The sequence below is a fragment of the Centruroides sculpturatus genome, unplaced genomic scaffold (assembly GCF_000671375.1).
Source record: "Centruroides sculpturatus isolate CEXI.00-Female unplaced genomic scaffold, Cexi_2.0 scaffold4056, whole genome shotgun sequence".
Lineage (NCBI taxonomy): Eukaryota > Metazoa > Arthropoda > Arachnida > Scorpiones > Buthidae > Centruroides > Centruroides sculpturatus.
The window spans coordinates 1-4,293 of record NW_019388173.1 but is presented as its reverse complement, the minus strand read 5'-3'; the positions used below and the strand labels follow the sequence as shown (position 1 = coordinate 4,293).

Here is a 4,293-nt window from a genome sequence, read left to right as displayed (position 1 = left end):
ATAAATTTAATAATTTAATTTCCTATAATGGAACAAAGGAAATCTGCAGTATTTGGATGCTTTGAATTATTTCAATAAAACAATGTCTTCAAATGCCAATTAATGAATGAAGATAACCCAGAAAAGCAATGCAATTCAGAAATCAGCACAGGGATAGGAAAAGGAGCCTATGCACCCACCAGGTCATCCAATTTAAAACGCCACTTGGAGCACTATCATTCAAAAGAATTCAAGCTTATGATGGAAAAGGAAAGCAACGAAAAAGTCATCGATTTCTAGGCCTAACACTAGTAGTAAAGTAGAAGGAAAAAATACTCTAATAAATTATTTTGAGTCCCAAAGAATTACAACAATAATGACAGCTGCTAAATTCGAAAGATATATTATTGAACTTGTTGTAAAGAATGGACTACCACTCAGTGTCTTCTCTTCTTCGGGTTTTATTGGATTGATTGATGAAATGGCAGCCAAACTAGGAGTATCTTTGGAACTATATAATATTAGAAAAATAATAATAGAAGCTAACAGTCAAAAAAAATTATTGAAGGAAATGCTCAAGGAAAAGTATATTCATCTGAAAATGGACGCATGCACCCATCAACGGGTAAATTATTTTGAAATTTGTGAATGAAAATAAAGAAACGATAATACATACCTTAACAGTTAAAGATACTAAAGCCCAGCATGCAAACAATGAAGTTTGCAAATTGATTGAAAATGTGCTCAAAGAATTTGAAATTAAGAAGGAAAATATCTTGAAAATAGTAACAATGCATCAAACATGATAAAAACAGTTGAAAAGCTTAATGAGAAAAAGACAGATTTTGAATCAGGAGGAAGCCGTGTGGAGAGCCTGGAGAATGAGGACAGTAATTTTGATTTAGATGAAGATGAGCACTTAGACAAAATCTTGGATGTTATTGGAAACAATTTCACACGTTTCACTTCCATCAATGTCAATATACAACATATGAGATGTGGTGTCCATACTTTACAGCTTGTAATTTGCAATGGTCTGAAAGGAGCTCATGCAGTTCAGCTCATAAGTAAATTGCGTCAGGTTGCTACAGCTGCTCGGAACCCCAAGATTAATGCTATTCTCAAAAGGTGCTGTGGAAAAGGAGTCCTAATTGATCAAGCTACCAGATGGGACAGTGTTTATTTAATGATCAAACATCTTTTAGAATTAAAGCCTCTACTCCTTGCTATGCCTCATCCTGACGTAACTTTGGCTGATCAAGTATGGGATGAATTTGAGCAGCTTGAAATATTACTTCACCATCCATATATTGAAACTTTAAATTCCCAAGAGTCTTACCTAACACCCGGATTATTGTTCAAAGAATGGAGAGATTTAATCTTCAAGTTATCCAAAATTGCTGATGGAATCAGTGTCTAAAGAGTGTAGAGAAACTCAGTTACTAGATAATATGTTATTAGCAGCAATTTATGTTGATCCAAATTACAGAATAATGCTATCAGAGGATCAGTTAATCAGAGGAAAAGCAGCACTACTTGGTTCGAGTAAAAAAATTGCAAGAAAAAAGCAATCAGATTATGTGGACTTTCCTCAGCTTGACACATCACCTGCTACTTCTAGTTTAGAATTTGATGATGATTTTGAAAAATACCTTGATCACCAAGAAAAAATAAAAAAGATGCATTGAAGCTCAAGCTAGTAATAGTACCAACAACAGAGAAGATGCAGCGCTAGCAGCAAGTACAGTAGTTATGAGAAGTTCCACTTTGATTTCTATCAGGCTTTAACTTTAGTGGAGAAAATAGGTCATAAATCAAAGTTAGAGGTGATAGATGCAATAAAAAAATATCTATTAATAGTTCAAGATGCGGCATTTTGTGCTACTGCTCTACCACCTACCCAAGTCAGTGTTAAAAGGCTATTTTCAACACTCAAAATAATAAAATCTGATTTGCGTGCTTCAATGAAAGATTTGATTGAGAGCGTATTGTTTTTGAGAAGTAACTTAATCTAGTAGATTAAAAGAATAGTTCTAGTTTTTACTTTTAATAGTTTTATTAGTTTTTTTCCCCTTCAGATTTTTGTTTGTTTTCTTCAGTACTGAATAAATAGTTTAAATCAAATATGTATTTTGTTTTGTAATTTGCATTAAATAAATGAAAAACAATATAGCTACAGCTCTTTGAATTCTGATTAGGCTACCATATAATATGATCAAAATTCAAAAAACAAACAAAGTAGCCTGATGAGTCATGTGGCAATGATGAAATATTGTTATTGAGGAGTAGGAGTAACCTCAAAATGCAAAGAACATATATAGAAACTAGAAACCGGCTTACTGATTCACACCTGGATGCTGTTTTACGAGCAGCATGCAGCAGTTAAAAGCCTGATTTAAATAAAATTGTGAAAAAATGTTTGCAACATCAACAGTCACACTAATTTTCTAGCTTTTTATTATAATCGTTATGTTGTAGCCCCCGTGTAATAGCTATCGTGTGTATGTGGCCCAAGAAAAAAAAAAAGGTTGAGTATAGTGGATTTAGAGTGATTTATATTCTAGCCATTTACTGGTTTTACTAATTATAGATTATTGTCAAATGTTATTATCCAATTACAACATTCCAACTCTATAATCCTTTTGTGAAAAAAAAAGTATTTTTGAAAAAAACAATGCAATATTCCTCGGATTAATCACGAGCCAAATTTAAACATCCATTCCTGATTGTTATATATTAAAGCCAAATTACAGAACAAACCGAAACCCGCTTGCTCGTCAACGATCAAACGGATAAAACCACCAAACACCGGTGGTTGCGGGGGGTTTGTGCCCGAAAAGCAAGCCGATCACTTAGTTTTCTGGGTTTCGTTCACTTGTCCAACACCTAAATACGGGCAAGTGTCCCGTATAAAAACTCTTTCCTCTTTGACAGATCATCCAAGTGTTGCATTGCCTTACCTATCAATCCATCCATCCAAAACTTGTTTAAATTAGCAATATGTAGGACTACATACCAGTACACAACTTCAAAAAACAAACTTTTTGTAATAATACTTTATTAGAATAAAATCAAACGTAGGCTACTATTACTATATTTAATTCAAAGTAAATACCAAAAAAATACTTACAAGAAAATTAAATATATCAAAAAAATCATTAAAAAGTAATTCGTCTGGTAGTATAAAAGGTTATTTCTAATTCGATTAGCCCATCTGTTCTGGTCTTTGAAGTCAGGAATTTGAAATCTGGCAGATTCTAATAGGAAATCGCTTAAAGTTCTCAACGGTGCAAATTCCACTCCTCTCGTCAGCTTCGATAAACTATGATTCATTTTTCATTTTTCTAAACTATTTAAGAAATATAATTGAAAAATTTTGATCGATCTCCATAAATCATAACGTAAATAAGAACAGGTGGTTAATTACTCACGAAGATGTGACACCATTTTTTTCAATTTTACAATCATTAAAGGCCACCTGACAAGGAAACCGATTTGCTCGCAGTATCATGATTCTCATCACACGTGACGTCCCTTCCCCCGAACACGTGGTCTGATTTTTAAAAAAATCGATCTGGGTTCCACCTATGAGTCAACGAAGTTCTCAGCTTCTGGGAATTTATTATTTACGATCGATTTAATTTTACTTTTAATTAAAATTAAAAAAGGTTAAGAAAAATTTATTATTATTATTATTATTATAAATTGATTTTAATTCAAAAATATAATCATTAATTTCAGTGTATAAATTTCTTTTTCTCATACTTTGATTGGTTCATTAAGTAAATAATAAACAGAATCTATATATAATTTTTTTTAAACTCGGCCCTTAGTAAGCCCATAATGAGTTTGGCCAGGCCCACAATGGGCGATCGGGCGGTGAAAGAGAACCCGACACATCCGAGACGGACCCACCCTAAGTAATGACACAGTCAATATATAAATATGTATTTGATAATTTTTACTTTTCCGGCTGTTACATTAACACAGGAGTTAGTTATTAAGCGTCAAAGTGGTTGAACTAAATCGTGTCACCATACACATTCTAATATCTTTACGGGTTTTACTGTACTACTGTATGTCTATAGTGAGATGTTTGATAGTTTTATATTAAGTGATGTATAAAGAATATATTTCAACCGCTTGTTTTTTTTATATACAGTCGACCCCCCTATAACACGGTAGATACGTTCCGTTCTTTATGAATCAATTTTGTACGAGTCCTTGCCAATCACAGCCCGACACGTGTGAAGTTTACGGACTACGGCTGTTTGAAAGGTTTTCTTCCATAAAATTAATCGATTCTAGACTAAT

At 33.0% G+C, this 4,293-nt stretch overlaps 1 long non-coding RNA gene across 1 annotated transcript; it reads right to left on the bottom strand.

Annotated features, from left to right (window-relative positions):
* Window positions 1-2,733: 2,733 nt before the first annotated feature.
* Window positions 2,734-3,561, bottom strand: LOC111616812. Its single transcript, XR_002755321.1, has 3 exons — window positions 3,411-3,561; window positions 3,110-3,328; window positions 2,734-2,865 (listed from the first exon to the last, which is right to left on the bottom strand). It is a non-coding gene; the product is annotated as an uncharacterized LOC111616812 (long non-coding RNA).
* Window positions 3,562-4,293: the final 732 nt, after the last annotated feature.